General features: G+C 41.1%; 1 protein-coding gene across 5 annotated transcripts in view; it reads right to left on the minus strand.

Annotated features, from left to right (window-relative positions):
- PCDH15 (protocadherin related 15) overlaps positions 1 to 25,479 on the minus strand; it is a 538,462-nt gene that overhangs the window by 475,811 nt on the left and 37,172 nt on the right. For all 5 annotated transcript variants that reach the window (XM_033515678.1, XM_033515674.1, XM_033515677.1 and 2 more), the window contains exon 2: positions 10,410 to 10,487. The gene's annotated coding sequence lies outside the window, so the exon portion shown is untranslated. The remainder of the gene's footprint in view (positions 1 to 10,409; positions 10,488 to 25,479) is intronic.

The following is a 25,479-nucleotide window of genomic DNA, read 5'->3' on the forward strand; positions in this document are numbered from 1 at the left end:
ACAAAATTAACATATTCCATTCCTTGACCATTTCTTCTCTAGCAGATTACAGCCCAGAGGATTCCTACTGGAAAACTGCAGCAGAAGGAAGGAGTTCCCTGCTTTTAGTGCTCTGATTCTGCCCCAAAATGCTACATATGAACTATAGGTGTGTCTGTCTCGTGTATCTCCATTTCACTTGGAAAAATGCAGGAAATAGTTGACACTCAGAGGTATTTCTGCTTCTTTCTGGAGGTCATCTGTGCATTTTTTCAGGTGTTCTCATGCACTTTTATTTCATCCCTTAATATGTATTAAACCCTTGCCTGTTTAAGAGCAATTGGAATGGAACTCTCTGACAGAAGTTACTTGCACTTGAACATCCCTGCCCACATTTCAATACAAGACAAAGATGAAGATTTTAAGTTGAATTGGTTGCATTTAGAGAAAAATAAAATTGCTAGTTAGGTATCAGGTATTTCTTCCCTTTATGTCCAGTTTTAGGTATTTAAATACTGGAGTTGAATGTTTTGACCACAGGCAATTCAATGAATCAAGGCAATGCTGGTAACCTAATTTCCAGCACTACTTTTTTTTTTTTAGGATGGAATTTGTCTGTTTTCATTATTTCCATTATTTCTTACTGTGCTCATACACCAGCACCACATGCTTGCTCTTCTTCTCCCTGCTATCACATTTTTAATATAAAATGCAGGATATAATGTAATATATGTGACATAATATATGGATGTACACCATTACTTCTCCCTGAATTAATTTTTTCCTGATATTAGGAAGTGTAAATCCAATCGCTGCCATGTTTAACAGGATGAGAGTCAAGATTTACTGGGTTCTAAACCACAGTCTGGTCTTAAACATGACCATGGACTGCTACTGAATAGGTTTCTTTAATAATCTTTCCAATCTCTGTCTCTTCTGAGGAGCTACTTGCCTGCAACAAAAGATAATGTGTAATTTGATTAAAGATGGACATTTTTCCTCCACAGCACAAGGAGATAATCTACTTTAAAGTAGTTTGAACTTTCATGCTTCATCCTGGTGAATGCTCCCGCATAAGGACAGCTTCAGTTATCATGAGCAATGAAAATAAATATTTAAATAGAAAACATTCCAGTTTGAGGAGAAGCAGCAGCTTCAAAAGTTATGAGTGCAGCAATGTCTTTTTTTCTGCTATTCTCTCTTCACCCTTTTGTTAGGAAGATTGAGAGTGATCCATTTAGTCTGGGCTTTGCCTTAGCTTTTTGTCTGTGCTGCAAGGGAAGGAAAGAAATGCAAACAGAAAACATGACAGCAGAATCACCTGAAGTGATGCCACAGTCATGCAATCATTGAATCAATAAGGCTGGAAAGGGCCTCCAAGATCATCCAGTCCAGCCTTTCACCAAATTCTACCATGGCCACTAGACCACATGAGACAGAGCCCCATCCTCTCATTTTTTGAACAATTCCAGGATGGTGACTCCAGGACTGTCCCAGGCAGCCCATTCCAATGCTTAATGCATGAAGCATTGGGTCATGGGTTAAACTCAGGTGAAGTTGAACCTGAAATATGAAGAAAATTTGTCACATGGAAAAAACCCCACCAAAATTAGCAACTTAATGAAAAATAAAGTATGACTAACGACTTCTCAAGGAACGTATTACCACTGACTGGAATGGCAATCAGCCCTCCTCAACACTAATTTTGAATAGATAACATTAATTTATAAATAAGCAGTTTTACAATTACATCCAATATCCCTCTTGCACAGCAATTAGAGCCCTTGAGAAATCACACTCCTAAAAACATTGCTTTTCTAGGCACAATCAGTAGGCTGCCTGAGAAACGGAAAGTAAAGCTTGCTCACCAAATCTTTCTAGTGGCCTGATCACTGGGATCATTTGGGAGCTGTACAGATTCAGTAGTTGCTCAGGATTTACACTGCTTTTTATAACTTTTCCTTGTCTGGGTGTGGAAATCTGTCTAGCACCAGCAGAGTTACCCAGACACACAGCAGATCTCCTGGGAGTGGAAGGAATTAATCCAAATTAAATCTGACAAGTTCATGTCACGGCTTCCAGAATCACAGAACCATCCGGGCTGGGAGAGACCTTCAAAATCAGCTGTTCCCTAGCACCACCAGCATCGCCCCTAAATCGCATCCCAAGGGCCACATCCAGAAAACTTTTTAACTCTTCCAGAGATGGTGACCCCACCACCTTCCTGGGAAACTCATTCCAATGCCTGACCAATTTATTCCAGTGCCTGACCGCTCCCCTCCAGTGAGATTTTTTCCCCCTCATACCTTATTTGAACCTCTCCTAGTGTCACAGTGCTACAGAACTGTTGAGGATGAGATGCCTGTCTCCACTCGTGACATCACAGATGTAGAAATCAGTAAACCTCAAGCCGAGGCAATGCAGAAAATTTCACATCAGGCATAGAAAAAGTTGTTTTTCTTTTTATCCTTTATAAAAACTGGGACTGAATTAAGTTTTAAGTTAGTCTTCTCTAAGATGCCATGGTAGGGAGTCTGAGGGTATAAATGGTCAGTCAACATTAAAACTCTCTGTGCAAAATATATTAGGCAAATATATTTAATAACATGCATGTTATATATATGTATGTGTTTAAGAAATAAATTTAGATTAATTTAAGACATTTCTGAATCTCATAACAGACAAAATATGCATCCAATTTTGAGACAACCCTCAACAGAATGATTCATACTTTGAAACTATGTCCTTATAACCTTGAAGGAATCAGAAACATTCATTAGGGACAAGACATATTTTTTTAATGGGTTTGATAACACAAACCTGTTGGGTTCTTAAAACCCAAATCTCTTAAAAAAGAGATGGAAAAGTGTATCTGCTACTCCCTGGCACCAGTCTGTAACTGCATGGGCAGAATTGCCTGTGCAGCAAAACCCCCTAAACCCAAGCAAACTGCACAAGCTGTTCCTCCAGCTGGGGATATACACACTCTCTCCTCTCCCCTTCCCCATTTTACAGAGAGAAGTAGCTGTAACTTCAAAAAGGAGATCTTTATCCAAAAGCTTGTTTCAAGCATAAATTATTACATTGTGGCATATGGAAAGCTTGCCAATATTTACCTCTGACTCACCAGCTATTCTCTGGCAAGATGGAACACTAGATTAGAATTATAGAATCCTGGAATGGTTTGGAAGGCACTTTTAAAATCTCCTATTCCACCCCCCCTGCCATCTGAGAGCAGGGATGTCAGTCTCTAGAACAGGCTCAGGGCCCCATCCAACCTGTCTTTGAAAAAAAACTAAAGTAAAATTCAGAAATTAAAATGTAAAGGTACCAATAACCCAAAAGGTAGATGCCTCCCTGTATTAAAGGAACATGAAAAAATTTTACTATTGATCCCAAGTCTGGAACTATTTTTGGCTTTTAAAAACACACTATTTCTTTTCAGTTGTGAAAACCAAACTCCTCATTGCCACAGAAGCCCTGCTGTAGAGTCAAAAATTGCTGAGGCTGGAAAATCCCTCCCAGCCCATGGAGTCCAAGCTGTGCCCAATGCCCACCCTGTCCCCAGCCCAGAGCACTGAGTGCCACGTCCAGCCCTTCCTTGGACACCTCCAGGCATGGGGACTCCAAACCTCCCTGGGCAGCCCCTGCCAAGGCCTGAGCTCCCTTGCCATGGAGAAATTCCTCCTGGTGTCCAAGCTGAGCCTCCCCTGGCACAGCTTGAGGCCGTTTCCCCTTGTCCTGTCCCTGTTCNCTGGCACAGCTTGAGGCCGTTTCCCCTTGTCCTGTCCCTGTTCCCTGGCAGCAGAGCCCGACCCCCCCTGGCTGTCCCCTCCTGTCAGGGAGTTGTGCAGAGCCAGAAGGTTCCCCTGAGCCTCCTCTGCTCCAGGCTGAGCCCCTTTCCCAGCTCCCTCAGCCGCTCCTGGGGCTCCAGCCCCTTCCCCAGCTCTGTTCCCTTCCCTGGACACACTCCAGCCCCTCCAGGGCTCTCTGGCCAGGAGGGCCCAGAACTGGACCCAGCCCTTGAGGTCCCTCAGCAGGGCCAGCCCAGGGGATGAGCTCTGCCCTGGGCCTGTGGCTACCCCATGTCTGCCCAGGTCCCCTTGGCCTTCTAGGTCCACAATCAACTGTCACACACAAATTTTCTTCAAGAACAGGTAAATGACACTGTGGAAGCTTTAGGTTGCTCTTAACAATCCACCCCTTCTGTCTCAAAACACCACTGGGGGAAACAGAACACTTTCCCTTCCTCCACACCTCTGACAGTCTGCTTTGGAGGTGTAAATATCTCCAAAACCATTCCATGGTTACAGATATAAGGGGACTCGGATGCTGTTGCAGAAAGGCTGTTCTGGGTGGGTGAAGGAAAACCTAGCACTCCCCCTTGTTTACAATAGGTAGCAAAGGGCCCCTGCTGGCCCACACTCTCTCCTAAATGAACTTAAAGGGTGACAGCATCACTGAACCTACCCTACATATTTCTGCCAGCAAATCTGTCAGTACAGAATGGGTAAACATCCTCTCTGCATTCCTCAAGGCACAAATGCACCCCCAGTGAGTGCAGAACACTTCTGCTGCTTCAGCCCGTGCTTCAAATATCTCCTGTGATAACACAAACACTATAGGTCCTGGATTTCAGTTTGTTCCAGAGTGCTGTGCAAAAACACAAAGAAAATTTATTCTGTTTCATAGCAAAGCAAATTCAGGAATATGAGTAACTAATGCAATTTTATCAGAGATGGAAATGGTTCAGAATTAAAGAGTTGTTAAAGGCATATCTGGGAGGGGGTTCTTGATAGAAAAATTGAACAGATACTGCTTCTGGTGTATATCCTGCACTTCCCAGCCATGAGTAACTAGGAAAGAACAGTTGCACATGGTCAGTATTCCAGCAGGAATCCTGTTTTATCTGACCAAAGCAGTCAGAACATTTCCCTTCAGGTATGTGCCCCTCTCACAAATGGATCAATTTAAACCTGTGCCTGGCTCTCTCCACAAGGACAAAATTTGGTGATAAACAACCCCCTCTGACACCAGTCAGTCTGTGAAAGCGCAGAAATGCTGCTCCACTCATCAAATAGCAAATAAATGAACAGTTCATGGGTTGTTCCCATGACAAGGCAGTTGGGAGTTCTCCATGAGCTTTTCCCACCTTACCACCTCTCTCTGCTGGATTCCTCCTCACCTTATGCTTTTGATGATCCCCTTAAAACTTCAACCCACCACTGCCATCCAACTCACTAGCAACCAGCCCTCAGAGGAAAGTTGTGTTGTTCAAGCTACTCAAACCTTCCAGCTGACAGGAATTATCCTCTCCAAGTAAAAGAAACTCAAGAGGTGAGCACAGCAGTCCTAAAACCTCAATACTTCATACTGAGCTGAATAAATTTGAATGGTTATCACTAAGTTAACAAAAAAATCTCCCAATGGAAACAAAACAAAATAGCCCAATCTCCTGCCTACATCCCATACTTCCTTGTGTGTCAGTGACTGGGGAGTACAGGTTCAGCACACAGACAAAAGTATCCATGATAGAGAGTCCACCTGATCCAGTCACTGCTGGATCAGCACCTCCTTTTCATTTCATCCTGGGAAACTGAGAGCTCTAATCACAATGTCAACATGTGTAAAAAATTCATTTCCACATCCCACAAACTGTCTCTCAAATAATGTATCATTTCTTCAAAAGAAATTCCAGGAGAATTTAATGTCCAGAATATTCCCATCAATTTTTTAATGCAAAAGGTGGAATCAATTCTCATCATCATGATTTTAGTTTTGCTACGAAAATGAATTGAAAATTTGGACCAGGTTTGTGCATTTATGTATGTTAAATGCATCAGCTCAATGACAGCTTCCTTTGAAATGGGGAATTGTCATGCACTGGTTTCAACAGAGACTTTAGGGCACAGAATGCAGTTTGCCTGGGCCTCTACATATGGCCTGGAATGCAAATATAAGGGAACAACCTAACAGAAAACAAACACGCCACTGTGTTCCTTAAATGTAGTTACCCCTTAATGTATTAATACAACACAGAATCTACTAATCAGAATTATAGAGTCCCAGGATGGATCAGGTAGGAAAATAGTCCCTATTTTTAAAATAAAAATTAAAAAAATTTTAAATTTTTTTCCCCTTGTTCATCAAGAAAGGCTGAACATTTGAGTTTTTATTCCATCAAAACCTGGCATTTTTTAATTTTAATTTTGTAGTGGGTTGGCATTTAAAAAAAAAAAAAAGAAAAAAAAAAAAAAAAAAAAAGAGTGATAAACACCCAGGAAAGTGAGGGTTTTGACAGAGGTTGTTGGGAGTTTCTTCTCTGCCTGAGACTTGGCCAATAGCTGGCCAGTTCTGAGAATTGACAGTATTTTTGAGCATTGAAAAGTGAGATTACTTTTGTGACTACTACCTTTTAAACTTGAGCCAGGGAGCTTCTGGCTCTTTCTGTTTCCGGCCTTGAAAGGTAACAGAGCTCTAGTGCAGCTGCCCCCATCCCTCGCGGCCTGTGCAGCCTGGGGAAGAGCGACTCCCAGGTGGGGGATGGAGGCTGCGGAGAGTCAGCCCCAGGCCGGGCCAGGCCATGCTGTGGTGCTGTCTTCTCTTGGAAGCCCTCCGGGTCCCATACCAGCAGGGTGGACGAAGCTTTTCCCACGGGGCCCCCAGAGGGCTGTTGACACTCGCAGAACAGCCCCCCCTCCTCAGTATGGCCTGCACAGATCGCTCTAAGCTGAGAACTGCCTGCTCCTTCTGCTCCTTCCCTTCAGCTGCTGGGCTGAGAGAGAGACACCTGAAATCATGACACCTGATACCATGAGTACCTGCCATGGTGTGGGCCAGATTTTAACCCGTTCACTACCCAGATGAGACCTGCAGATTTAATCTCTTTCCAGAGAGAGGAAAGCAAGAGTGATCAACATGTATAGAGGCAACCATAAACTATCAAAGTCAGTGAAAGAAGGAATCAAGCCTCAGATCAGAAGAGAATGAGAAGATGCTTTAATAAGCTGAAATATTCTTTTGGTAAGGCCATGGAGATAGACAATAATGTTCTGAAAAACTCCTTTAATTCATGAAAGAGTATTTTGGGGGCAATGAAGTATTTCAGAGTGTAGATCTGAGCAAAGGTATCCATTGATGAAGCTGAGTAGATGGTTGAGTAGCTGTGATCCCATGAGATGCTGGAACAGAGAGAGCGAGAAGTGAGAGTTGATGAAGACCCTTGGCCCCCAGGGAAAAAAAGAGAAAACCTCTGTTCCCAGAGATGATCACAGAGACAGATGAAGAGAGCCTTTGCCTTTGAATAACTCTTCCTTAAAATAGCACCCCTTGAGTTCATGGCCCATGAACACAGCTCAGAGTGGTGTGAAAATGGGAGGAGGGCGTGATGGCAGAGAGTTTCCTTCCGGGTGGCTATCATGGGAATGAAAAGCCATGAGAAAACTGGATTTTTTTGTGGAGAACTCTCCATGGAATGACGAGAACTCCTCTCTCTACAAAGACTGATGAAAAGACTATTGTATAGTTGGGACTGCTTTAAACACCAAGTTTTGTCTCTGTGTTGTCAGCTGGACAAAGGAAAGGTTGGATGGTGGGGAGGAAGGGTTTCTGGAGGTTTTATTCTGGTTTCTTATTCTTGTAGTTCTGTTAATAAACTTTCTTTATTCCTTTTAAGTTTTAAGCCTGTTTCTCCCTTCTCCTAATCCATATCTCACAGCAAGAAATGAATAACTTTTCTGGTGATTCTTAGCTAGTGCTAAAACCATGACAAATTTTAAAAACATTCTGGGCATCACTGAGGAACTCATTTTACTGAGAAGGCATAGACAGATCCCTTCAAGGTCTGGATGACTTTGGAGTGTCAGCACAACACTTTTCTGCACCTCCAGTGCATTTTGGACACTGGCAAGCAGAGCATCCCTGTCCACCTCCTGCTTCTAGGAAAAGATAAAGCCTCACAGGACACCCAGGAGACAGGAATGTTAATAATTCTCATGCTGAGTTTATTCAGGGCCTTGACTGAAAATATCATTCCATAGCAAACAGATAACCATAAAGAAATCACACACCTCAATGACATCATCTTCATCCATGCCACTGTCACCACACCCACACAAGGGTTAAATGATTTTTGAGATCATTCCAGACCCAAATGAGCTCAAGCTTGGCATGTACAAGATTAGAGGGGAGAAAAAAGGCCGCTCTAAATTATGCTCAACAATGTCACATTGTAGTTTTGGAAACTCAGGAACATAAATCAATATTAAGTTTCTGAGCTCTCTTGACAAGAAAAACCATCATATAATTACAGAATCAAATGAGAGACATGTCCATGTTGTAAGTATTTGTAAGCAAGTTGATATCAGTCGTACTTTAGAAACAAATAGCTCATTTACAAGCCAATTTGAGCAATATACGCTGCCAAATTGAGCCTGAAGCCTGAAACCCAAAGTCTGCAGGAAGAAGCCAGTCCTCTAATTTCCTGCATGACTGGAGACACAGAAGTAAGACAAAGTGTCATTCTATTAAGGCTCAGAAAACATGCTTTTAAAACTCAGGTGGGGTTTAATTCCTTGACTTCCAGAGTTTTAGAAACAAACTCCTGCTGGAAACAGCTGAGTGCTGAGGCTTAATGGGCTGAAGGCAATCTGTGTTAATGGAGTCCACTCAGGAGCAGAGTGGATTTGCTTCTTTCTTTGCCTTTAGCTTGGAAATCGCCAATATTTCTTTCGTCACCTTATTATTAGTAACTGTAGGGATGAGAAATTATCGATCCATCTTAGCTGTCGTCTTCTTTAAACTTCAGACTACTCGTGTGCTCTGGGGACTTTTGCTGTTTGTCCTAAATTAAATAATTGTTAGGAACTCAAAGGGATGAAACTGTTCTTTCCCTAGTTATGCATGTCATGCCTTGCTAAACTCCTTAACAAAATTGAGTCAGTGTTTTGTGGCTGACAGAGCATTATTTTTGGGGAAAATTAGCATGCATTTGAGTGGCTAAATTTAGAAACAACCAAGCTGAAACCTCCTAATTTCAATAGCAACTGATTATCTTGAACTGATCTTTGAAAGTGGCTACTACATGGAATTTCCATGCTCCTTCCTCTTGGAAGGGGACAACTGAGTATCACATCATAATCTTATTTATTTAGATATTTCTCTGAATAAAAAATATGAGAGAACAAGACTGCTCTGCTCATTATTTCCAAACATCTTCCCAGGGAAGCAATCCAACATCAAAATATTTTATCATCACACTCCCAGAATCTAAAATATTTGTGCTTGTCTGGCTTTTTGTGGCTCCGTGCTGCCCTTCTCAGATCTCTCCTGCCTCTAGACACAGCCACCAGCACAAAACTCTCCTTTTTTGTCTCCAATAACACCATAATGCCCAGGTGCTGAGCCTTTGGACCTGTGACACAATGACTTTCCTTTTTTCAAGGTATTTACAATTATATAGATTGCTTGAACATTTTTAGCATTCATTTTAAAGCTCGGAGTGTTTCATCTGCTCTCTCTTCCTGTACATTAGGACCTCTCATTGCTTTGCATGTTTTTAGCAATTAATTTTAACAATTCTGCTTTTTTTTCCCCTTCCCCGCTTAATATGGTATAATATGGAATATAAATTCACAGCAGGCTGTATTTACCTGGTTAATCCCCAGCTTTAAAGAGAAATACAAGAAAATACACAAACCAAAAAGAAACACCTTCAGGTCCCCAGCTGTGACAGCAGCAGATCGATGTTTTCTGTGCTATCTTGACTTGAGTATCTCTTCTATGATCATTTCTCCAATTTATATTCATTACAGAACACCTGCCAGGTCTGTTACCCAAATTATTTGGTGTCCCTGTTGTATACCCCAATATGTGAAACCACCCCTTGTGCAATCAAAACTCAAGTCTGCTTTGAGAATCACCACATAAAAAAAGATTGATTTTCATCTTGGAAATGTCAGACTTCTGCCTATAATGCTCAGGTACATTTTTCAGGAGTAGTAAAGTTCAAAAAAGAGCCCCAGCCCTGACACATCTCTGACACATCTCCGACACATCATGATGGATGTGACAGTTCTGCTGCTTTACTGCCAGAAACCTCCTGCTACAGAAAGAAGCAATCAATGAAGAATAATAAATCTATCCCAGACACCAGAACTATTTTTTGTACATGCAGAACAGCAGAAATGACACATTAGTTATACATGTGGAGGCAATAAACCATCACACTTTCTTTACTATTACATAATTCCAGTTAAACAGTTTAATCTTTACCTGTTTTATCTGTTCAACACTTCACCATCAAAAGTCCCAATATGCATTTTCAGATTATTAATGTAGCGAATTAAAAAAAAAAAAAAAAAAAAAAGAAAAAAAGAGAAAGGGAGAGAATTGAAGACACACTTTCCAGTTAAGAGAAGAAGTTTTCTTACCAATTTTTCTGGTCCTTCTGTCAGCTAGGAGAACAACTGCTGCTCCAAAGGAATCTGCTGAATTACGTTCCTTTCATCCTGGAACACATTGCTCCTGATTAATACTGATTCAAAAATTTTACCTTGAGTGCACAGCACAAATACATTTCATTTCCCTTTTTTATAGAAGTCTCATGTTTGAGATAAATTACTGTAAGTTTGGAGAAGTTAATTTGACGTGCATAAATCAAGGCTTTGCAGATTGGTTTGATTTATAGCTAATGCCTTTGAGTATATTCTCCTACCTATCCTTCAAGTAACAGCCTTGATTTCAGCAAGAGGGAATATACTTCAAAATAAGTATTTTCTGAGGTCATCTGACCACACCACCAACAAAACAAGCCTAGCTGTGCCAAACACGGTGATTTAAAATACATGAGTTCATTTAAAATTTTTAGAACACAGGCTCAATAAATTTGAAAACTGTTGTGGGGCTAGATTGATAGTTCCTTGTGCTTGTGTATGATTTCCAAAATACATCCATGGCTCACTGTCATAATTCTATTTCTCCCATTATTTTATACATTCATAAGCACACAGACAATATTTAATGCTTTGGTAACTGTGCTTGGATGAGGCAAAGCACACAGAACAAGCAGGTATGTGACTAAAGCTCACTAGAACTGAGAATTAGGAGGAATTCCAGGGCTGAAGTATTTCTCTTTATTCACTTGGCTTTTCCTAGGCTGCAGTTTATAAGCAGGAGCATCGTGATACTCTCCCTCTCTTGCCCTCTGAAGGGCACTGGCTGCATTTATAACCGGGCTGAGGAAGGAACAAGAAGCAAAGTTTGTTTTGCTTTTGTACAAACCTTAAATAACTTCATAAATCTGTAAGTCAGGCTCTGCCCCAGAGTAGTGGGGATCTGGCTATGAGGAAACACTCAAGGTAGGAAATGAGTTTTGATGACACCAAAATCATTCCTGACGCTGCTTGGTGGTGGCCCTTTGCTAGAACGCTGCTCCTGAGGAGTCCCCATGAAATGTTAGAGGCAGAAAATAGAACAAAAAGCAGATTTCAGCATGACTGTGCTTGGACACAAAGCAATCTCACCTCCCCTCCCCCTGGAAAAAAATTATCATTTATTTTTGTGTGTGACCTTGTTATCCCTGAAACTTCCCGGTCAGACATGGCTTCACTCTCCTGGTTGTGGGGAGGGCAGGGAAGTAATGAATTCTCTCAGTCCACAGAATGAAACTACAGCAGGATCATGAGCTGCTTCCCTTGGATGATAAAACGTTCCCATGACAATCCCTCTCATCTGCGCATCTCATTGCTATTTCCAGCAAGTACAGTTTGGTTTTTTCCAAGTGAAAGCAGCAATGCACTTTCTGAGGAAATCAAAATTGGCAGGAGCAGTGTAGCACTTCTGTGTAGTTGTTTCTGACAAATTAATAAATTAATTTAATATTAGGTGCTGAAGGGATGTTAAATAACTCAAATGGCTATTTCCCTTCAAGCTGGATGATATTTTTTTAGAGTATTTCTCTCTGAGATCAGTGAAATGCTCTAAAAATACTTTGTAGGTAACAGTTAATTTAAAAACAAAGCAATAACCAAAAAAATTAAGATATTGATTTATTTTTTCCCTAGGAGCTAAAATAACATTTGGAAAGTTCTTTAATTTTTTAATGATAGGAAAATATTTTGCATTAATATAATGAAGTTGCTTATTATACACAAAGCTATTTTTAAATTTCCCATAACTGGCATAACAGTTCACCTAATCATCTCTAATTTTAATGTAATCCTGATACAAAGCTATTTCTTAAACAAATGTTAAATAAATAGCAAGTCTAGAATCGGTACAGCTCTTGTAGCATTGTGCCATTCCCAAGTACATGAAAACACTCTGAATACAAAATTACTAATTTTCAGCTTCCATTCCAGCTCAAAAACCTATAAATGCTCACCAGATTAACTTTCAGTATAAACAGACTTGAATACATTGTCTTGATTAACCAAGATTCTTTAACATCTTTCATGTATTAGTAGCTCAACACAGATTTTCCAATTTGTTCATTGATGTCCTTAACAGAGGAAAAAGAAAGGATTTTCAGAACAAGGAAAGGAGCAGGGTGGTTTCAGGTGAGGCAAGGACTCTCAGAGTTTAGAGAAATTCAAATTAAATCTTCCAGCCCCCTCACGATCTGCTGACCTTTGTGTGCATAAATGAGCAGTAGGAATTCAATTCCAAGCCAAAGGACCAGAACCCAAGCAGATTCTTCAAAATCTGATTTCCTGCCCTAATAGAGACAGCGGAACAGCATTCCCCAAGTTCCAGCTGAGGGATTTGTCTTTGATGTCTCCCTTTGAACATCAGAGGACCAGGGACCACCCTGTGTTTGTGCCAGCAGCAGGAAGGTAAGGTAAGGTCCACATCCAGTGTAAGCCTTGGAGACCAGCTCTTCCCTCTACCATCCAAAATTCTAGGTGCCATTGGCGTAGCAAGACAACCAGGCAGAGGGAATGGTCAAACCTCCCTGATTCACTGGCTTTGAAATGCTGCATTCTCAGCCTGCCTGACATTTTATTTTGTATATGCTCTGATTTAAGGTTAAAAAGAAACCCCTCAAGTGACTCTGAAGTGAATGAAAGGATCGTTTGGTTGTTTATTTTGGCAAATTAGAGAATTTCTGTCTGGAATCACAGGTTCCTGGGTAGCCAGGGACCCATGAGGATCCAGTCCCACTCCTGACCCTGCAATATTGCACTTTTTAGGGTGATTTTTTCTTTTAAATCAGCACAAGAGCAACAGCATGAGCAGTTTAACCAGCATCCTCTCTCAGCTCCTCTCACTGAATTTTGCTGATTGTGATCCTAAATGCTGCTGAGATTCAGCTCCTAAAAATGTGTCATAACAACTCCAGCAGCACTGACACTCTGACCTTCAACTCTAATTAATTTTAATAAACATGGCTGTGTTTTGAAAAACTAAAAAAAATAAAGATCTCCCCTGCTCTTTTCTAAAACAAATAAAAAGGTAGGAGTCAGCCTGCTGAATACACATAATGAGATTCACAACAAAAATAAACTTATTAAAATGGATTCTCCTTACTGTGTTTTGAGAAAGGGGTTTTGACCATGGGCACAAAAACCAGACCACAAAAAACCAACCAAAAAACCCCCAAAACTCATGAAAACAGTGCTACCCTAAGGCTACTTTTTAAAAGAACAGTTTCAAACTAAAAGCAAACAAGATCTACACGAGTTTCATGTAATTTTCACATTTGGAGTGACTTTTAACTGTATAATGAAATTAACGTTTTTTGCTAAACCTTTCTGAGACCTCACACTGCAGGTAGTGAAGGGACCTCAGGATCACCTTTTCTTTGCAAAGTCATTGTAGAGTCACCTAAGTTATGTTTAAAACAAAACTAATCACCCAATTAATTCAAGACCATAACTATTGAATTTTTTTTCCCTAATGAGACTTAAAATATAGTCTATTCTAGGTCAGCCATGTCTTTATAGCTCTAAATAATAACATTAAGGCCTTGTACAAAAAAAAAAAAACAACAGATTCGGAATTAAAACCCATGCATTATCCGGAGTCACTCTATGACTCTGTGACTTTACAGAATTTCTTTTCACTTTTTTGTAGTGTCAACTTAAACTAATCTGACTGTGAGAGACATTAAACCAGTGAAAGACTAAAATCCCACAGACTCCTGATAGACCTCAGACTTGGGAAGAACCTGTTGTTCAGAATGGCCCAGGAGAGGTGGAATTGTGAGAGGGGATAAGGCAGTGCGGAATTTTATAATATAAATGTTTTCACTCCATATAAGATTAGACAATAAAAAATCTCAACCCATTTTACATCCTTTAAACACAGTTTAAATGACTCTACCTTAAGACAGGGAATTCCTACCAAGATTCCTATTTTCTCCCAAGAGAATGTACTCCTTGGATAGGAGAAACAAATCTGGGGAGTGCAAGGGCAGCGAGTGAAGAGCTCTCTCCACGAATATCCACCTACTCAGACACGGAATAACCAGCTCCTGAGGCAGTAAATAAAATTCATCCCTTCAGCAGCTATGAAACACAGAACACTAAATAATTCAGCTTCCAAACACTAATTACAGGATGTTGACAGCAGGAACTGCCAACCCTGAGGATGTAGAGATGACCCCAGGATGTGCTGATGTTCCCTCTGACCCCCCTGCACACTGGAAAATCAGCTCCTGCCTTAAATAGAGGTGCTATGATGCATGGCCATGCTGAGGGGGGCTTTATAAAGAATTCCTGGTGTCCTCAGCCTGAAATTCTTGGGAGCCAAGACAATTTCCAAGAGCATACTGAAACCACCTGAGGAAACTGTTCCAGTCCCTGCTCAGACAAGGATTAGTGCTGTTGCTGCTAGCAGGTAAAAATCACCTGGAATTCCCACCCTGCGCAAGGCAGGGCAATACCAGACAAAACCACCAGTTCTGCATTATACAGGGCCCACTGCAGGGCCACAAACTGTCACAGTAAATATTCCCAGAATCCCAGAACACCTGGAGATGGAAGGGGCCTCTAGACATCATCCAGTCTAATCCCCCTGCCCAGGCAGGGGCACCTGGAGCAGGTGGCACAGGAACACGTCCAGTTGGGTTTGGATGACCTCCAGAGAGGGAAACTCTCCTGGGCATCTGTTCCAGGGCTCTGCCACCCTCCATGGAAAGTTCTTCCTCATGTTGGAGTGGAACATGTGTTGTATGGCCACTGCTCCTCATTCTGTCACTGACAATATTGAACAGAGCCTGGCACCCTCCTGTGCAATCCCCTGGAGATATCTGTGTGGATTGATTGGATTTCCCCTCAGCCTTCCCTTCTCGAGACTGACCAGGCCCAGCTCCTGCCATCTCTTCTCATCAGGGAGATGCTTCGGACCCCAAATCATGTCTGTGGCCTCTGCTGGACCTTCTGTAGTAGTTCCTTGTCCTTGAAATGCAGAGCCTAGAGCTGGACACAATACTCTGGGTGTGCCTCACCTGGACAGGGCAGAAGAGGCAGGATCTCTCCCTGACCTACTTGCCATATACTTCCTGATGTCCCCAGGATCCCACTGGCCCTCCAGGCTGCAAGGACACTCTGTCTGCTCATGGTTACCTCGTCTCTCACCAGCACCCCAGGTCCTTCCCTGCAGAGCTGCTCCTGCTCCCAGCCTGTGCTGTCACTGGGGGTTGTTCTTGCCCAGGTACAGGACCTGCATTTCCCTGGCTGAACCTCATCAGGTTTCTGTCCATTCAACTCTCCAGACTCTAAAGGTCCCACTGAAGGTCAGCTCAGCCCCCAGGTGGATCCACCAGTGGTCCCAGTTCTGTGCCAGCAACAGCCTCCATTACCAGCACTGCCCAAGCCAGGGCCTAATTCCATAACAAGCAAAATTCCCTGGCCTGAAATTGCATATTTCCTCTGATCTTTCCATTAGTCTTGCACCTCACTATTGTACTATCAGGGCCAGAATACAATGAGGTGCAAGGGATTGAACTTCTGCTATATTTCCTAGTGTTACTTGTCCATATGATAAGGGAATTTCAGCACCAGGACAAGGCCTGGTCACAGAGAGTTATGCCCACCTGGAAAGCCCAAGAATCACCTTAGGATGGGGTGAACATAGGTATCTGTTGCTGTTCTGGAAGGCAGACCCCAGGTGTGCTGGTGCTGTATTCTAGGAAAAAAGGTCCAAAACCTCCCATATTTTCAGTAACGCCCTTTAAGTGCTGCTTCCAGCAATGCCATAAAACTGGTCACCACCACCTTCATTCTTTGCTCCTCTGAACAGCTTCCATTTATCTCCCTGTGTTCAGACATAACACAATCAAAACATAAATGATGATGTACAGAATGGCTATAAAAAATAAGTACAGCTGTCACTCTGGTGGACAAAAAAATCGTAGCACAGATAAGAAATGAGTCCAGCTGCAAGTCTGCATTATCAGACCACCTTAAAAATGCTAAAGATCAAGTATTTGATCTGATTTTTAAAAACACATTCTACTGCAATCCCAGGTATCTCATCAAGCCTTTCCAATAGCATCTGCTTTCCTTCAGGGCTTTTCATGTCCAGCCCATAGAAAGGATAAATATTCCTTTAAGGTGCAATGATTTCTGAAAGATGAATTTCTAAGTGATTTATGCTTCAGGCAGTGTGTATAAAACCTGACAGGAAGCTCTAAATTGATGAGTATTCTTGCATTGCTCTTGTGCTGATTTAAAAGAAAAAATCACCCTAAAAAGGGCAGTATTTGCTTGAGTTCTGAAAACAGAGTCCCAGTCTTAAAGGATGACAAGAGCTGAGGAATATCTCTGATGCAGTGATAAATATTTTTTTAGGAAGCCAAGAAAATTCCTGGGAAATGTATCCTGACATAAAAAATTTATCAGATGATCTGCTCTCCATGACCAGCAGTACCTCTGGAATCAATGTATTCCATGGTTAACAATCAAAACATGGGAATAACCAGAACAATTATTTTGAGGTTAAATGAAGGAAGTCAGTTTAGGCGTCACAGCTAAGAGAGACAATAATGATGTTTAAAGACAAATAATTGTATTTATAGATTAGTACCACAGGGAAAAACACTAAAAAATAGGAATTGAAGAAGTATTTTAAACTTTCTTTAATACCCCTGCCCCAAACCCTGAAATTTTTCTTCAACAAGATTTTTTTTTCAGCATTAGTGGCACCTGCAGCCAAAGACAAGTAAGCAAATTAAGCACCTTGCACAGCCTCAGCCACAGCAGCTTTTCTTCTCCTAGCTAATTAAAGGGTTTTCCTCTGAGCCTGAAGCTGTCTAATCATGGCAGAAGCATTCCCCCATCATTAGGGATGACTGACTTGAATCAATCCTGCAGCAGGATGCAGACTCAATTTTGTATTTGATTTTTAATTATAAGCTCTAGATACCAATTTCCCTAAGTTTTCAACATAAGCATTAAAGATAACCAAACACCATGAATGAGATTTCACAGTCTTTTGTTATTCATAAGTGGACTAAAAACGAAGCAATTTTGCTTTCACAAAAAACAGGCATAATCCAAACGATTACAGAGCTAAAATCCCTACATGTCCAATATTGCTGATCGAAACCAATGGAACAGTCAGGCCTGAGATAAGATCTCTGTATCATTTTGGCAGCTTTATTGTTATTGTTTTTTAACTCTTGGTGGAAATAGGGCCAAAAATCTTTCAAGAGATCTTTAATTTCCTTTCTATGCCTTACAAGAAACAGAATATGTATATTGTGGTTTAATATGCTAAATTGGACAACATGTTTTAAAACACAGTGTCGGCTGATAGCAGCACAAAGAGTAAGATAGTTTCTTAATCAGTTTTTCTGGACACCGATTTCTGGAATTATTGGCTACTCCAGGAAAAGAAAAATAAAAATAAACAAAAAAAACCCCACAACCACAACAAAAAAATTCAAATGATTGCAGGGCAGGTTCCACTTAAAAAAATTCTAGTTTCTTTTTAGTTGTTTTGAATAAGGGCTAAGAGAGGCTGCTGTGTTCTCTGTGACTTTAATAGACAGATGATAGGCTAGAGGAGATGAAATAGGCATTTTCTCTGGAATTCCACAATTCAGTTGTGAAGAATTTAATCTTTTCCTTTTATCTTGGGAGTGCAGCTGAAGAAATGCAAAATGTCCTGTGCACAGAGGTATTTCAGTGCAGCTGCATTGTCTCAGCAAACAATAGAGGGCCTGGAGGAGAGCACCGCTAGAAATAATTCCCCAGCTGAGGTCAGGAGGAGACAACTCATCACAAACCACCCTTGTTGCACTCATCAGGGCACTTGTGCACCTCTGGCAGCAGCTGGTGCCAGCACATCACCAAGCCCAGAGAATTTATGGAAATAAAGAGTTACTGAATGGTATTAAAATAACAACTGGAAGAAAATGGAATTGGGCACTTGGGCAGAAATTGTAGAGGTAGGAGCAGGCTGTGCTTTGTCATCTGCAGCACAGTTCAATACAGAAATAGAAAATATATAACAGAGTTTATTCAGCCAAGGAGACAGCAACAATAAAAGTAAGTTCTCAAAAAAAGTGTGGGCACCTTGAATTTTGGTGGAATAAACTCTTTATCAGATGGGTAAAATGTGGGAGGCCAAAAGGGACTTTAACATCAGAAAATTCTCAGGATAACTCAGTTTAAGCCATTAACATATACATAAATTGAAACATGATTCTGAAACAACAAGTATGGAAAATACTGCAGCTTTCCTGCTTTTATTTTTAGTACACCTAAGTCCAGAGCAGCTGTAGGTCTGAAATCCTCCCCAGTTTGTTCCAAATCTGCTTTCTCAATATACAAAAGTCAAAATACACATCCTTTCTCCAGGAGGGGTTTGGTACTCATTCACAGGAGGGGCAGGGCTGGTGTTAAGAACAGCTGCAGTTATTCAGATAAAGGCAACTTGGGAGCTGAAGAGCAAGAAAATCCCAGAAAAACACACACCAGAAAAACCACATCTAAAAAAACAACAGCTGAGAACACTTTAAGACATTGTTTGAGGGAAACATATTTGTTCTAAAAAGTCTAAGCTTGGAACAACAATTAACACAATAAAAATTATTGAAGTGAAAGTGTATTTAAGCAAAAATCATTAATGGAACTGATTTTAGTGATAATTAGCAACAAATATGAAAAGTTGCTACAGAAGAAGTTAAAAACAATAAGCCATATAAGATATTGAACTTTTGTCACAGACACTGTTGTAGACTGGGTTGCAATTCAGATGAAAATCCAGGGTCTAACCCGCATTAAAATCAAAGTCACACATTTAAAAACAATGGTATTGAAGCAAATTAATCATCTCTACCAGATTAGAATAAGAAATAAACCTGTTTAGGAGTTCTGCAAAACAGGTCACAGATACAGAAGTTCCATATTCAGACAGATTCTTTTAAGATGCTTTAAAATTCACCCAGCCCAGCCCTGTGACTACACTTTAGTTCCAACCCAGGGCTGAGAGTGCACAAAACAGCACTACCTCTAAAGCCTGCCTCAATAAAACCTGCTTGAGCACCCATGGGTCAGCAATAAAGTCAGAAACCAAGACTTTTTTACATGAGATGTTAGGAAGGAATTCATCCCTCTGAGGGAGGGTGGGCAGGCCCTGGCACAGGGTGCCCAGAGAAGCTGTGGCCGCCCCTGGATCCCTGGAAGTGTGCAAGGCCAGGTTGGACTCAGGGCCTTGGAGGCACCTGGAACAGTGGAAAGTGTCCCTGACATGGCAGGGGGTGGAATGAGATGGGCTTTGAAACCCTTCCAACCCAAACCCTTCCATGACTACATGATAATTTACACCAAGACAGAAGCACACAGTTCAAAGCACACCTCAAGAGAGCCTGGGAGTAATTCCAGGACAGGACACGCACATGGAGCATGGAGGTTCCCCACAAGGTTAGAGCCACATCCATGGAGCAGCAGGAGCAGCTCTTCTGGCACAGCCAAGAAAAAGCTGCTGTGCTGAGCTCGCAGCTTTTGCTGCCTGAACTGCTCCCAGTGATGGACAAGTCCCCACAGAGAACAACATCATCTGCAAAAGCAGCCGAAAATGTCAAATGTGAACATTCCTGTCGTCTGTCAGATGGGAATATTCCTGTAGGATGTCAGATGTGAACATTTCCATAGTGTGTTTGAATGGTCATTGTGCCAGGGGAAAGTGGAAAACTTCATGACATCAGGAGATAATCAAAGTGTGTCATTTTGCTGCATCTCAAATGAATGAAACCTGGAGACATGATTGTTGTCTACTGAAAACCTGAACCTGGAGGGCCTTGTCCTGATCCTGAGTTTCACAAGCAGATGACTCAGTAGACTGGAAACATCTCCTTAGGGCTCTGGAGTGCTTTGTTCCCAGCTGGCACTGGACAAACACTGATAACTTCAGGACAAAACCCTGAACCTTCTCAGTCATGTCAGCAGAGGCTCAGTCTCACAGACAGTGCAGTAGCTTCAAACATCAAATCAGAAAGTGCATCACAGACCAGTTCACATTTTGGATTCCTTAAATCCATTATTTATCTGTGGAAAAGTACAGGATCAGTCCAGGGGACAACAGGAAAATGCTTCTGAATGACCACAATGGGCCTAACACCTGGGATTAACCAAAAGTCACTAAATTTACCATTGATTAAAAAAAAAAAATAAATCACACAACCCTAAATCTAAAATAATCCATTTATATGATCAAAATATATGTCTGATAAGTAGAAGCTAAGTAGAACTGCTTCAGTTGGTTCTGGATCTTGCATAACAATTAAACATGATGCTTTACTTTTTATAATGTAAAATATTTAATCAAACCCCTGATGTCATAAATACTTACAGGTGACTCCACACATAGAGCATGACATGCCAAGTATGTGATTTTACAGTTTCATGCTTCACTTCCCCAAGCTGTTCACGTTTCAAAATGCTTTTTTAATCCTCAGTTTTGCTGCTGCTTTTTGCCAAGTCCATTCGCCTGGTTTCAGGTAGGGCCAGAGGTCTGCTGAGATCCTGGGGAGCAACGTGAGGTCTTATCTCCAACACCACCTCTTGTCTGGGCTGTGTACTTGAAATTAATCTTTTTGGAGTGCAGAGGTGGTGAAGAGAAGGAATTAAAGGGGGAGAAACACCTCGAGAGAGTTTAACAAAACAAGGCAGGATGCGCTTAACTTCTTAAATCTGACAACATGAAGGCCTAAAGGTGAGACTATTGCTCTCTTCATACACCAGCTGTGCACGGGCAAACACAAACTAACCTCAGCAAGATGAAGGCCGTTGGCACAGGATAAATATGTATTAAAGAGCCACAGGCAGTTTGAGGCAGGATGTTGAGAGCAGCCTCACTGCAGGGGACACAGGAGCAAAATGAGTTGCTCCATCTCAGAACATCCTGATTAATGCAGGATTATCCAGCACTGATTGCTGGAAGGGCAGGTGCCTGGTGGCCTCTCCAGCCTAAATGCCTCATGTTAGAGAAGAACCTACAGTGAAAAACCATTAAAGGTTTGGCACAGTGCATCTGGGCTGGCCAAATACCAACACACACAAACTGCAGAATGACAAATGACCAAAATGGCCTTAGGATGAAGGAGAGAAGGGTTAGATGTGATATTGGGAAGGAATTCTTCCCTCTGAGAGAGGGAAGGGCCCTGGCACAGGGTGCCCAGAGAAGCTGTGGCTGCCCCTGGATCCCTGGCAGTGTCCCAGGCCAGGTTGGACAGGGCTTGGAGCAGCCTGGGATAGTGGAATGTGTCCCTGCTCATGGCACAGGATGGAATGAGATGAGCTTTAAGGTACCTTTCCACTCAAACCATTCTGGGATTCTGTGATATTAAAGACTTATAGTCAGAGAAGAGGTTACTTTGGATCCCCACTCAGTCCCTTGGATTTGATGATTACATAAGCTCTGTTTGGATTTTCCCTGTTCCTGCTGTCATGCTGGGTTATTCCCAGCAGTGAAGTTATACACCCATGGTCAAACTGCCAAACTTGGATATTCCTGGAAGAGAGAGATATCAAATGGCAGAAAAAGGAGGCTTTGTTCCTTGCACTCCACTAAGGAATGCAGCTGAAGGAATTTCTGAGCTGCACTTACACAGGTGAGAAAATGCAAAGCATTTAATGATGGAGAAAACACAGGGAGTTGGGCTTGAGAGCTTCCTGTGTGACACAGCTTGACTCTGAGAACAGGGCACAAACACAGAGAAGAGTTAGTGCTGTAAATCTACAGTAAACACACACAACCTGGCAGGGAAGGATGGAGAAAGGAAAAAAAAAAGAGCTTTTCTGCTAAATGGAATATTCAACTATTTATTTGCTCCAAGAAAAACTCTGTGTCAAAAAGAAGGGATCACAAAGAGTTCACTTTGTACAACGTGTGAGTTTAAAACCATACCAGTGATAGAAAATGACTCCACAATATTGAATTGCCATGGAGGGATTCACAAGTCACACCACCCAGCCAAGCTAAACCAAACACAGAATCTACCCCAATTGATGGAGAATGGTAAAGGTTGCATAAGGACAAATTCTGGAGACATTGATTTGTGTCAGAGAGGAAAGCAGAAAATCCCAACCAAACACTGCAGTGCAAAAATAAGGAAGGAAAAAGATGTCTGATTTAATAATATTTTTAAAAAATTAACAAAAAAAACACCCACACTTTTAGGACAAGCAGTTTTAAAAAGGATTTGTCCAGGTATCCCTGCAATTTCAGGACTTTCCTTTTGTCCCCTCTCACCCCCTTATTTTCAGTCCTTTCTTCTTTCTATACAGCTGATTATTTTTATTTAATTAGATTGGACAGGATATAAATTCCTTTCTGAATGACTTGCTTCTTGGGCTCTCCTAAAGCTCATGTAGCCCTTCAGGAACTGCTATGGGTGCTTTACTAATGACTCATTCAGTCTGCAAAATCCAGCCGTGTCTAAATGAGGCTTTGGTGGAGATGAAGCTTAGTCAGGATTAGTCAAAACACAGAGTCAGAAAACCTTCTACACCTCTTAATTTACATCAAGGCAGCAGTACCAATGTGTTTGTTTGGCCTTTATTTGAGCAATCCTACCTTTTCATTTTGTTTAGGCCATGGGAGCAGGATTATGGAAATTTCGCTGCTTTATCATGTGATTTATTCAAAGTGAAGAGCTCCATGAGGGTACAGCTCAAGGAAAAAAGGAAATAAGTATTGACTCAGCTCCTGACTTACAGTTATTCCACCAGATTTTTGGAGACAGCACAGGGGGAGGCAGCATTTGTTCCCAACCCTCTGAGGAAGTTGTGGAAGCAGTTAATTAACGTAACACCTCTTTCTGTGGTGCCAAAGCTTCCAAACATGCACTTGACAGACCCTCAGCAGCAAAAAATGCCATCAGTGCAGAGTGAAAAATTCAGAGTGCAGACCTTGACACCTGTGAATATTCAGCAGAGAAAAAGCAGGAAAAAAAGCTTGCTCAAGGCAGCTGCAGCCCCGAAATCCAGGTGCCATTCCAAGGAACAGGAGTATGGTGTCCCCAGGGAATGCTGTAGCAGAAAAAATGGAACAGAGTCAAATAAAAGCATAAACTTTTTGTGTGTCTTTTTGGGTTAGTTTTTTTAAAATTTGTTTCTTGGCTTTTTGGTTTATATTTTGCTTCTAAGTAATAAATTTAACTTCAATTTAAGGAAAAATGCCATAATAAGTACAAATACTCTGCAAACAGAATCAAGTAACAAAAGTGAAGGAGTTTTTTCACCTATTAAGGTCTAATTTATGAATTTTAATGTATGAAAATAATTGCCACAAAGATAGATTGATGTGATATATTGTTGCTGGAAGCTGTTTTAATTTTCTTGCTAACAAATGCAGTCCTTTAATTTCACAACTTTTATGTTTAACTCTGAACTGAAAAAATTCCTAGTGTGACATAGAATGTGAGGAAGAAAAAGTTAGGAGAAATAACTCTGGAAGAAGTGTCTGGATTAAGAAAAGAAACAGTACCAGGAATTACTGTGTGAGGAAGTGTTGGAGATTTTGTGATAATCGTAACAGGAGATAAATCCTTTGTCATGTATTTTACTTAAAATCAAAGTGGCAGGTGAAACCAGACAGCTCTAGAGGGCCCAGACCTCCACACACCTGGATGAAAAGGGGTTTGTTGCATGCAGGAGTGCTGTAGAGCGCCACAGAAAAATTCCACCTACTAAGGGACGTGTTGTTAGACATGGGTAGTAATTGAGGATTAAAGAAAAAATTCAGGATAAGAAACAAATGAGTGATTTTTAAATTATCCATCCCATAGAGTGTGAAAAATTTAAAATAAAGCCTTAAAATTTCTGCTTCAGGAAACCATCTCTGCATGCAGAACTTGCTTATTCCTTTCTAACCTCTCCAAAATCATATTAATGCCACCATGGAGGAACTGAGGGATATTAAATCTAGAAGTACTTCAGCTTCAAATTAAATACAGCTCTGGCACTCGATTGCTCTTTCCTCTGCATCATCCCAAAGTATTCCACTATGCCCAGAACTGGAGAAAACGTTCCCCAAAACAGCCTGAGAATTTCAATATAAACTGTGCTGTGAACCTATATATTTTAAGGATTAGCTCCATATTGATTCTTTATGCAACAGTGCAATTTCTTTTAAAAAAAAAAAAAAGTTAAACATTTTAAATTAAAACGGTAAACTAGTTCAACTCCTAAAGCAAATTTCCAGCCTTCCAATGGCACAGCTTGGTAAGGGAAGAAGGCAGCTGCAGAAATCTGGAATTCATTTTCCTGCCAGATGTTTCTGGCACTTTCCTGGTCTCACCAGCAAACTTGTGGGGCAACTTTACTACTCTCTGTCTTGGCAGTAGGTGGGAGTCAGTGTGCAAGCCTGACAGAGAATCAGTTTTATCCTCTGGAATTCTTCCTTCCCATCATGAAATGCTTTCTGTATAACAAAAAGACACTGATATTTTTCTACATGTTCTCCAGCACAATAAGACACACAATAATTATATAAACGTAGAATAAAACTCCAATAGCTTCCATCTTATATACACATACAACTTCTAAGGCAAACACATGTTGAATTACTAAGCAATCAAAATAAAATACCTTGGGTTATGAAATACCCAAATTTCTGGTGGGTTTTTTTTGAGGATTAAAATCCATTCTCCCATTTTCATCATGTCTCATTCATTAGCAACTCCATGTGATATTTACAGCCTCCTGCAGCAGGAAAAGATTCAAATTAAACCCTATTTCTGAAGTGTGGATTGCATGTTCTAGAATTTCAAGACTGTAATTGACTCCCTGAGATTTCTCAGTTGGAATTGGCAATATACTCCAAGATCATTGCTTGCATCTTTACTTTCACAGATGTTCTTTTTACTCCAGAGAGCTGTAAAATATTCAGTCTTAAATAAGTTAATTAAATAACCTCTGAAAATTTAGATCATTTTTAGTTTAGAACAAACAAAGTTTTCTCCAGCTTGGGCACAGTCCTGCTCAACAGTGGAGACAACATTGAATTTTACTGCCTCAAGGAAACAAAGAAAGAAATTATTTTGTTTCT

This window comes from Parus major, chromosome 6, assembly GCF_001522545.3.
Source record: "Parus major isolate Abel chromosome 6, Parus_major1.1, whole genome shotgun sequence".
Classification (NCBI taxonomy): Eukaryota; Metazoa; Chordata; class Aves; order Passeriformes; family Paridae; genus Parus; species Parus major.